At 46.3% G+C, this 11,447-nt stretch overlaps 1 pseudogene; it reads left to right on the forward strand.

Annotated features, from left to right (window-relative positions):
- The first annotated feature begins 261 nt into the window (after positions 1–261).
- On the forward strand, positions 262–2,862 carry LOC116906132 (annotated as a pseudogene).
- The last annotated feature ends 8,585 nt before the right edge of the window (positions 2,863–11,447 follow it).

The following is an 11,447-nucleotide window of genomic DNA, read 5'->3' on the forward strand; positions in this document are numbered from 1 at the left end:
GCTTTGCAGATCACTTTCTTCCAACTCAACACTGCTTGTTCTAAGTGCAAAGCAGACACAGACACACAGAACTACTTTGGCATGACTGTGTTTCAATAAAACTTTATTTTACAACACTTTAACCCTGCTGGTTATAGTTTGTTGGCCCCTGACTTATAACAGAGCTTGGAATCTAAGGTTTTCCTTTTCTTTTGCTCTCTAATTTTTTTAAAGATGTATTTATTTTGTTTCATGTGTATGTGTGTTTGCCTGCACGTCTACATGTGCACCATTTTCATGCTGTTTTGGAAGGTAGAAGAAAGCATTAAACCCCCTGGAAATGGAGTCCAGACTGCCGTAAGCCACCATGTAGGTGCTGGGAACTAAACTGGAGTTCTCTGCAGCAGCAGCCAGTGCCCTTAACCACTGAGCCACCTCTCCACACACATGCTCTCAATTTTAGAACAAATGTTTACAATTTGTAAAAGAAAAAAAAAAGTTGGAATGTGTTGTTTGTGAAAGTGAGCTGAATCTGAATTCAAACACTCAGAACTTTTTTCTTTCTTCTATGCAAACTGGAGAGCGCTTTAGAGAGGACACATAGAAATTTCCCCAGATGTTAAAAGAGTGAGAGAAAGAAAGGATGGGACAAAAAGATCAGAAAATCATTACGACCACATATCTGAACTGCACTGTCAAAATGAACCGATTCTTCCCTAACAGCAATTGTCAGGATTAATGATGGAGAACATTAATGAAATGCACTTCACTAATCCTCAATCTTGTGCTTAATATTCAATACAAACCCATCTTTTCCCATTTCTCCCCTCTAGCCCTGGCAGTCCTGGAACTCACTCTGGCCGGCCTCGAACTCAGGAATCCACCTGTCTCTCTCTCCCAAGTGCCGAGATTAAAGGCGGGTAACACCACTGCCTGGCATCACCCTGCAGACTTTAAAACGGGAGAAGAGTGTCCCTAGTCAAAAAGATATGCCTATCCATTTAGAAGAGAGGATATAAAAATAAAACGAGAGAACTACCTCAAATTCATTCATTGCCTCCACGTGAGGAGGGTTTTCTTCGTCACAAGGGACAGATGCTTAGTACCCAAAGTTAGATGAGAATTTGAGCTGATCAGAAAGAAACACAGCCAGACTTCAGAGGCAGCTGAGCCTGGCCCTGGAGGGTCCCCCATGGCTTCCCTTGGTCTGGTCTCTCTGTAGTCGAGTTAATTCCCTACATCTCCCAGCACAGGACTAAAAGAGACTGGTGACAATCCTAGCTTCTCTTCCTTTCACGGGGACTCGGAGATGCACATTTTTTTCCCTTTTCTTCTAGTTTTAACATTTCCAGGAAAGGCCCTACTGGATGCATTATCCTCCCAGCCAATGGGAGGAAGGCTGGAGGGTCCTCGGTGCTGTGGGAACAGCAGCCAGGTGGCTGAGGGACACAGCAGGCTCAGCCTTCACCCTGGGTATTCTTCCTGCAGTATTTTCTCAGGGATCCAGCCCACCCCATCTTTCCCCGAGGAGATAGCAGCGACTTGGGACGCCTGTCTTGTATCATGCGTTTCTTCTGTGTTGACTCTGAGCTGACAGTTTTGCTCTTCTCTGGCAAACTGTCTGCTGGGCTAATATCCTGGAAATTCAGAGTGTGGTGTGAACCAGGTCCTCTGCGAGGTATTTTTCCTATAGAAGCTCCTTGGAGTGTAGACAAGCCTTAGGGCGTGTCTGGAGCCCACCCTTTCTGACCCGCCCCTGTCATGCTGGCCAACTGTGGCCAGCCTGGTGTTCCCTGGGGCTGAGGATCTAATGTCAGTGCGGACGATTCTATTCACATTGAAGATGGATATTAAGTCTTTTTACTTGGGCTCTTGTCAAGAAAAACAAATGCGCCTGCTATCAAAGGCATAGAAAGTGCCCCTTCCCGGAACAGCCGTATCTGTACTCAGTGGTTCGGAAGAGACTGTGGGTCCCCAAGCCCGCAAGGCAGCTCGGTCAAGCTCAATTCCAGTGATCCTTTTCGATGATAACCCAAAGAGGATTAAGTTAACATCTGACCTTTAAAGAGTTTATCTCTAGGGAACCAAGCTAATTTTAAAATTAAACGGTCACTTTTCAAAAATATTTAGACCAAAGCCTAAGGAAAGCATGAACACGCTGCTATGGCAGCAGAAATAGCTACAGAAATTCCAAACCCGGAGCCAGATCTGTTATCACATGTCTGTGTGTTAAAGAGCAGGGATTCTGGGATTAAATGGAACAGAGTTGATTCCTGATTCGCCACTCTTTACTGGGCAGGCCTAGGGCTGTGGACTCTGCTGTAAAACAGGGAACACAGTAATCATTTGTAAAATTAAGAAGAGCACAGGAGGGTTGGGGATTTGAGCTCAGTGGTAAAGCGTTTGCCTAGCAAGCGCAAGGCCCTGGGTTCGGTCCTCAGCTCCAGAAAAACAACAACAACAACAAAAACAAAAACAAAAACAAACAAACAAACAAAAAAGAAGAAGAACACAGGAGAACCAAGACATCGGCTCCAAGTAAAAGCCTGCGCCCCTAGCCACTCTCCCCAGTACCCTCGACCCTGCTGCGAAAGGCGCAGGTCGAGCGCTTGAGCGTAAGGGCCCAGCTTAAACGGGAGTACTTGCTTCAGTGCAACGACCCCAAACACCAAACGCACATCGAGGAACCTGCCTTGATTCGTTGGCAAGATCAACAAATGGTTTATCCTAGTTTCAGACCCACTCCCAAGAGCTCACTTTTAGGAGCTGTGGCAGGTCTTAGGCCTCTCGTTTTCTGGTATTATGTTCAAAACAGACAGGGACAGAAATGAAAGACTTATCCAGAAAGGAGAATTGGACAGAAAATTTAACATCCCCTACTGAGTTTAGCAATGACGATTCTATTCTTGCATAAATAAATCTATTATTAAAAAAAAGAAGAAGAGCACAGGAGATGCTACTTGGGGTGTGTGTGTGTGTGTGTGTGTGTGTGTGTGTGTGTGTGTGGTGTTGTTTCCTTTAGTTCTGGGGATGAAACACAAGGCTTCATATATGCTAGACGAGTATCGCTGATTCCTACTGTGGAATCAATCTCTCTCTCTCTCTCTCTCTCTCTCTCTCTCTCTCTCTCTCTCTCTCTCTCTCTCATAGTTTTATATAGCCCATGTCAGCTTCAAACTCACTATGTAGCAAGGTGACTTCGAGCCTCCAACCCTCCTGCCTCTACCTCCCTACTACTGAGTTTACCGACACGTAACACCATGCCTGTTTTACACAATGCTGGGGATCAAACCAGCGAGCAAGGCAAGAGCATCGCCAACTGAGGTACATCTCCCGACACTGACATAACGAGGTTTAGAGGCTTAGTTGTTCAGTGCTCCATTTCCCTCTCACTTCCTCTCTTGCAAGAAGCCTTCTTCTCCAGTCTTTTTCCTACTTTTGTGTCTTCTTGTGTGTGCCCCTTTGAGTTTAATTAGTTTCCTGCAAGGAGGTGAGTGGGAGGTTATTTACTGTACTGAGAGCATCTTATCAGCCCCGTGGGCCCTCTTCCACTGAAGATGAGATTGTGACCCACCCAATCTTGTGCAGATAACCATGGCGCTTCAAGTTCCTGCTGCCTCAAATGTATGTCATGCAACTGTGGACACTTTTAAGTTTAATTTTGTTTATCGGTTGGTAGGTTTGTCTTATCCACATACTCTGTCTTGTTGATAGTAGAGTGAACTCTCTTGAGCATGAAGTTTGCTCTCCCTGCGTCTACCATTCAGAGAATCAGCAATGCCAGGTAATGTGCTTGTGTTTGGTGAGTTTTCTCCAGAGCACAGTCAGAAGATACAACGGGGAAGGATTCATTACTTGCGGCAGATCAGGGTAGACCTGGAGTTAAGAAAGACACTCCTTCTTGGACCATGAAACACTATCCTTTTATTTCCTTTTATTTCTTTTATATATACTCGTTCTAAAATAAACGTGCAATGTTCCACCCAGGATCATGTGTTTGAACAGTCTGATGATACTGTTTTGGGAAGGGCCTTACTGGGCCACTGGGCATGCATGGGCTTTGAAGAGTAAATCAGCCTCTGATTCTAGCTGGAGCTTGGCTTCCTGATCCACCAAGATGTGAACAGGCTGCACTCTAACTACTGCGGACCATGGCTACCCCAGCCGACCACAGGTTCCTGCAGTGATGGGCTGGTATGTCCTGGAGCTGACATCCAGAATAAGTCTTACCTTCTTTAGGTCGCTTGTGACTGGTATTTTACAGCAGCCACAAGAGCACTAAGCAACACGATACTGACATAGGAGCCCACTTTTGGAATGGATACATTCTGGAGCACAGTTCAGAAAAGGAAAGATGGCAGACACACTTCTGAGCATGCTCAGCTCAGGGTCCTAGGGCACAAGGACAGAGGTTAAGATGCCTAAAGGATGTGTCAGTGGCTTGGTGACCTTTGCCAATTATCTGAAAGTTTCTCTAATGAGTTATGTTTTTAGCCCACATAGGAAGAGACAACTCTGGGGATGCCTCATGGTGATTTCCGCCTTCAGGAAGCCGCCTCTCTTAGTGGCTAACAGAAGCCCTAGGTTCTGCGATAGCTCGGCTTTGGACCAGGTGTTACCGCCAGGCATTCAGCAGCACCAGCATCCCAGTTTCCCCAGCCCTGGGCAATCTGCCCCAGGGACACATGATGACTACTCTGTCCCAACTAAAACTGTCTTTGAAAGTTGTGACACGGGAGCGGGTGAGTGAGAACCTGTCCAGAAATGTTTCTACCCCTAGAGTCTCCTCAAAGGCTTTCAATTTGGGGATAGATTTCTTTCTTGGTTTTGGTTTGTTTGGAAAGAGAAGTTTCTCTATGTAGCCCTGACTGTCCAAGAATTCTGTAGACCAGGCTGGCCTCAGACCCATAGAGGTCCACATGTCTTCGCCTCCTGAGTGCTGGGATTATAGGCATGCACCACCACGATCTGGTTGGAGAGGTTTCTTACTGTTAAATGCTGTCTTCCCAGAGACTATTCCTCATTGAGCTTGATTTTCTTTCCTTTCTTTTCTTCTTGCTGGTATGGGGAATGGAACTTAGGGACTCTTCACAAGCTAAGCAAGTGCTCTGCCACTAAGCCACACCCCAGGACTGCTTTTCCCTTCACGGGTTTGTGAAATCTCTTTGGTGTGCTGGCAAGTGGCTCACGGCCATATGGACTTGAGGTGGCCTGAAAATCAGATCATAGACTCTTTCTGAAATACAGTTCTGCTTGACTTCAAGCCCCTGCTCCAGCACCAAAGCTTTCATAGCACAAGGGAGTTTCTCAGAACTGCAGAAACTTTGACCTGGTCCTAGGCTGCTGATTCAGAGCCCCATATCTTATCACCCCACCCCCAGGTGGTGCCGTGACATTCAAGTTGGTGTTGACCCACTGGGAGGTGCACATGGGACTCCCCCGAACAGCCTGGTGATGTCCCTGATTGGATAGGTGCTAGGATGTTTAAAATCTCTCCAAGGTGGCTGAGATGTCCAGTCAGACAAGGCGAGTGAGAGCTGCCGCTGCCAGAGGGTTCCTTACTCTTCTTCCATTTCCGGCTACTGTTCCCGACCCACACCTCCACCCTCATCATCATGTAGCCCAGGCTGACCTTAAACTCCTTATGTAGCCCAGGCTGACCTTGAACTCTTTATGTAGCCCAGGCTGACCTTGAACTCTTTATGTAGCCCAGGCTGACCTTGAACTCCTTATGTAGCCCAGGCTCACCCTGAACTCCTTATGTAGCCCAGGCTGACCTTGAACTCCTTATGTAGCTGAGGATGACCTTGGGTTTCTTGTCCTTCAGCTTCTGTCCTTCAAGGCCTCCACCTGCCACCACTAGTTTACGTCACACGAAGGATCGAACTGGGGCATCATACAGCTAGGCAAGCACTCCACTGAGCTACATCCCCCATCTCTCTTCTTTTTTTTTCTTAAAAAAAATAAAAAAGAAATTCTCAAGCTACAGTCAACATATATGGTGACAGGTGACCAGTTTCTGGACTACGCTCCCCAATCTGAAGATGCAGTTTTGAATCTTCAAATGACCTTTGAGAGTTTCTTCAGAACTCCGTCAAGGCTTCGTCCTCCTTCTAACTGACAAATCCAGAGCCAGACAGTGCCCTCTAGTACAACAACGTGAACATCTTCACAGAGGCCTTTTGTATCCTTCTGAATGAAAGGTACTGTCTTCATAAAGTCTCCTGAATGGCTTCAGTGGCCAGCAAGGCGTTTGCTCGTGCCTGTAATCCAAGGATGAGCGTTCCCGTTACATAAAGAGGAAATCTTCCTCTGTGCCGAGCTTCCTAACTGGGGTACTAGATGAGCTGTTATGCAACCAGACACTGCGATTAATAAGCTTTCTTGCATCTGTAACTCGTGGATGACTAAACAGATAAGCTTGTCCTATACTTTGAGATTGATCAGTTGATTCAATCAATTCGGGTAATGTCACGAACATAAAAATCATCGGAGCCTCACGCTTTAGAGATGGACTGCATGCGCCGCTCACAAGAATCACCTGGACTGCCTACCAGGCACTCAGAAGAGTCGGGTCAGGGGTCTAGAGGTCTGTGGCTTTGGAACCTAGATGAATTCCTCTCACACTTTAAACTGTCTCAGCCAGGAGTGGTGGCTCATACCCACAGTCCCGGTGTTTGGAAGGCTGAGGTGGGAGCAATACCTCGGGTTCAAGGACTCTAGGTTACAGAATGAGACGCTCTCTGTAAAACCAAAACACAATTTAAAAACAATAAAAGCCAAGACTGGGGGGTGTCTTGAATGAGCCTTTGGTCCTTTTACTCTATCTGAGCTGTAGAGGTCTGAGAGCCTACATTTCCTGCAGTATGTTCACGGGTCACACTGAATGGCAAGGTCCTGGGTAACATTAGAGATCAGGCAGTTTGAAACCTGAAGTAGGGGACTTGCTCATTTCTTCACATCAGTGTTAATCTGAAGTTCAGGGCATGTGGATGAGTGCGGAACAAGAGAGGAATGGCACACACTAATTAAAAACAAAACAAACCCTGAGCTGGCAAATTCAATTTTAAACGGTGGAAGGAGCCTGCTTTCAAGTGTTTATGCTTTGCCAAGCTACACACAAGGAGAGAGTGAAATTTTATTTATTTATTTTTCTCCAGTGATCTGCCAGCAAGCACAAAGGCAGGAGGAAGCGATGCTTTAAATTCACATTATTTTAGCTGATGTATCTGGAGCACGGTGATAAATTAATCATGACGGCCGGTCTGATTCTCCATCGTATTGTAGCCCAATTTACACTTCGCATTTGCAGAACTGAAATGCGATGCATTAAAATGGTGCACACATCACAGATTTTTCTCTCCAGTGAACCCACGGAGAGAAGGGAGTAGCTTTGTGTCTGTTCCTGTAAGGACCTGCCTGTAGGCCGGGGAGCAGCCCCGCACTGGGAGCACCCAGGAGGCCGAGAGAGAAAGGACGCTGCGGGAAGCCTGCTTGCAACTGAGCGTCCTTTAAAACTGTCTTCTTGGCATACTGACCAAAGCCAGCTTGTTCACAGAGGAGGGGGCGCGGGGTGGTGTTACTAAACATAACAGATGGCAGCTGTCTGCAGCTATATAGGGCGCTCTGACAAATCCTCCTGGACGGCGGCGCGGCGCGGGGCTGCCGGGCGTGGGTGTCGCCTGCGGGGCGCAGGGCAGCGGTGGCTCCAGAGACTGCCAAGGCCAAGAAGGGAAGGGCGCGGTCTCTCCAAGGTCACCGCCCCGCCGCACCTGCGCCCTGATGGCCATGGGTTCCTGAGGACAAGTGATGTCCTTAGGCAAATAGTCATTCACGACAGGAGGGCGAGGTTGGTAAAGTGCCCAACTCGTAGCCACTCCGGAGGAAGCTTAACCTGGCCTGCGTGCTGGTTCTGTGTGAAATGAAGGAATTTCCCACCATTTCTGGAATTTTTCAAGGCCCAGATCAAGAATCGGTATCTGTTCAAAATTTGTTTTTTCTGTGATTCCGAGATTCCTTCAGCTAGGGAAATCTTACAAAGTATAACTGGTAGGCACTTTCAAATTTTAAACATTCCTGTTGAAAAACCATACAAGTAAATAATACTGGGCGGCCTCTCGGCTGACGGGCTGTTACCGAGCTTCTGGGTTTGGCTTGGCAGGTGAGCCAAAAGAACTGTGAAGGTTCTGAGCTGGATCTAACAGTGTGCTGCTGCCATTATCGAGCTGCAAAGAGCATCGAGACATACGGCAGGTGTCAAGATGCCACACTGCTACCTGCAAATGGTGGGAGCTGTCCAAGCAGAGGCACAGAGACTGGGCCATCGGTGCAAAGGTTCTGGTGTGACACACACACTCTTCACGAAGCAGTCCTTGCTGGTGGCATGACTGAATGCAGGGAAGTCTCCTCTCTCAGTTCCTCATCATCTGAAGAATGATGGGGACCACACACTCTATGCATCCTGCCATCTTGTAACAACCCCCATTAAGTCCTTACTACCTTCTTACCATCTTTGACTCCCCATGGCATATTAAAATGATTTCCTTGTCTTTGCCATAGGATCTGAGAACTCTGCCCAACGATTCTCATAGTATAAAATCCTGCACGTCAAACTTCCTCGCTCTGGGCTTGACAACAATTCACTGAGGCACACTGCTAAGCATTTCACCAGGTACTGTTGAAGGGTGTTTGGGAAAGAACCACAATGAATAACAGATAAAGTTGTCCTCACCCAGGCACACTCTCACAAGCCAAACTGTTGTTTGTTTTTTCCAGACAGGGTCTCACTATGTAGCTCTAGCTGTACTGAAAATCACTGTGTAGACCAGGCTAGCCTCAAACTCACAGAGCTCTGTCTGTCTCTGCCTCCTCAGTGCTGAGATTAAAGGCCTGTGACACAAATCACACTTGAGCAAACTCTGGTGTGAGCCTGTATGCTTTAGAATATAATATAGATATGTATGCTTTAGAATATAGTATACATACTATATTATATATATACCTTAGAATTATGTATTTATATATTTCTTTAATTTTTGTTGTGCAAAAAAGCCTGACTTTTAAATCCTTTTTACCATTGTTGAAGTTATGCCTACAATTATCAGGTGAACTTGAAATATTTCAATAGTTAAGCATATTTTTAAGTACGTAAAACATAGTTTATCAAACTAGTGTTGATAATAATAACAGGATACAAACAAGTTTTACATATTTATTTATGCACTTCACTATTTTTATTTTTGTTTTGTTTTTCTGAGACAGTCTCATATAGCTCAGGCTGGCCTTGAACTCGATGTATAGCTGATGATTGTCTTGAACTCTTGATCTTCCTGTTTCTATCTCCCAAATGTGGGGACTATCTGTGTGTGCCACCATGCCAGACTCAAACAAATTCAAAGAAGTGAATTATTGTAAATGTAAAGTTAACATTATAGCATTCAGATATAGTAAAATTAGCATGAGTGGTTTAAGTTGGAGATTCTTACAGGATATAGGTAGACCAGAACAGACAATTGCTGGAAGTCCTACAGAAAACGCCTTCAAAAAGCCCTTGTCAAACATTCCAGTAGTGTTCACTAGCAAATTAAGCCAGGCACATGGCCACAAGAAAAACGACATACACCTTTCTAGGACTCAGAACAACCCCACAGTGCAGTTTTAGCAATAGAACACTTTCTGGGTCACAAAGGCGTCCGTGTTTAATGCAATCATGGCTAACCTTCTAATCATGGTAACGCCAGATACCCTTCATTTATTACTTCTGTAGAAAATTACTCAGAATCAAAAGTTCTATGTGAAGCACTCCATATAAATCATTAGGAAGCTTGCTGCCCACCCTGTGACAACTGTAACATTCTACTCCAAGAAACCCACTGAGCAGGATACCAAAGTTTTAAAAAATACTGATGTGTGAGTGTTTGTGTGTTTGTGTGTTTGTGTGTGTGTGTGTGTGTGTGTGTGTGTAGTAAGGTATGTGTCTGAGTGTGTGTGTTGTTGTAGGGTTTGTGTGTGAGTAAATGTGTGTGTGTTGTTGCAGGATGTGTGTGTGTGTTATTGTGGTGTATGTGTGTGTGAGTGCGTGTTATTGGGTGTGTGTGTTATAGTGGGGTGTGTGAGTGTGTTATTTTGGAGTATGTGTATGTGAGTGTGTGTTATTGTGGGGTGTGTGTGTGAGTGTGTGTGTTATTGTGGGGTATATGTGTGAGTGTGTGTGTGTTATTGTGGGGTGTGTGTGTGAGTGTGTGTGTGTAGTAAGGTATGTGTCTGAGTGTATGTGTTGTAGGGTTTGTGTGTGATTATATGTGTGAGTGTGTGAATGTGTATGAATGTGTGTATGTTGTTGCAGGGTATGAGTGTGTGTTTTATTGTGGGGTATGTTGTGTGAGTGTGTGTGTTTTATCACTGGGTGCGTGTGGTGATGCGAGCAACCTTGTGGAGAGAACGTTCCCCTTCTGCTTTTATGTGGGCCCCAGGGATCCAACCCAGGCCACCAGTCTTGTGAAACAAGCTGAGCTGTGCTACTCACCCTCAGAGTTTAGAGCGGACTTACTAATATACTTTTGAAAAAAGGAACAAAGTAATTATCTACTGTTCCTCGGGAGAGCTTCCAATGGTTTTGGCAGAATGCGTGCTTTTGCTTGCCCCTGGATGAGCAACGCCAGGCTCTCCCCTACCCGTCTTTGTCATATCCTTCTCCCCTGCCTGGCCTCTGTGTAACACTCCCTCACTGAGGAGCCACAACTGCCTCACTGACTACGGAGACCCAGGAAGGAGAAAGGCAGTGTGTACTCGCCTAAGACCTACACCAGCGTGCACTGCCTATGTTGGAACTTGTGGGGCAATCAAAAAGTGCTTTGGATGAGGGCCAATGGCTTCTTTCCCCAGTAGAGGGCAGCATAGCTCCTGGGTCTCTCCAGATGCCCAGATAACTGGGACTTCCTGAAAGTTCCAAGATGGTGGAGAGGCAGAACCAAGAGACTGTCTCAGGGGCTGACCAACTGTGGGAAGCAGAGGAAGCCTTGAGTGAATGTGCGTTACCAACACAAGCGTGACCACATCAAGGACCCCAATGTCTTAGAGCCATAAGTGTGGCAAAGCGTTGGCTCAGAGAAATGGCAAAACCTTCTCTTGGCCCAAGCAGGAGTGTTGAACGGAACCATTGACCTTCGGCAAAGACCGTACATAGAAAATGTAGAGCATGGCTTCCTCTTCCTGTGTGAGCTTGAGACTGCTCCTCCCAAACTTCTTCTCCAGCCTAGCTCTTCTGTATGTGTGTGTCTGTCATTCACTCCTGAGTCACCTAGGTCAGGTCTCCATGGGGGAGCAGAACACGTACTCACACTGCAAGCCTCACAATCCCACAGGACTGCTCTGGGAGTTGGACACAATGTCCAACAGTGCAGCGGCTCACTGACGAGGGGGTATGGCTGTCCAATAGTGCAGCGGCTCACTAACACAGGGGGCGTGGC

This window comes from Rattus rattus, chromosome 7 (genome assembly GCF_011064425.1).
Source record: "Rattus rattus isolate New Zealand chromosome 7, Rrattus_CSIRO_v1, whole genome shotgun sequence".
NCBI lineage: Eukaryota > Metazoa > Chordata > Mammalia > Rodentia > Muridae > Rattus > Rattus rattus.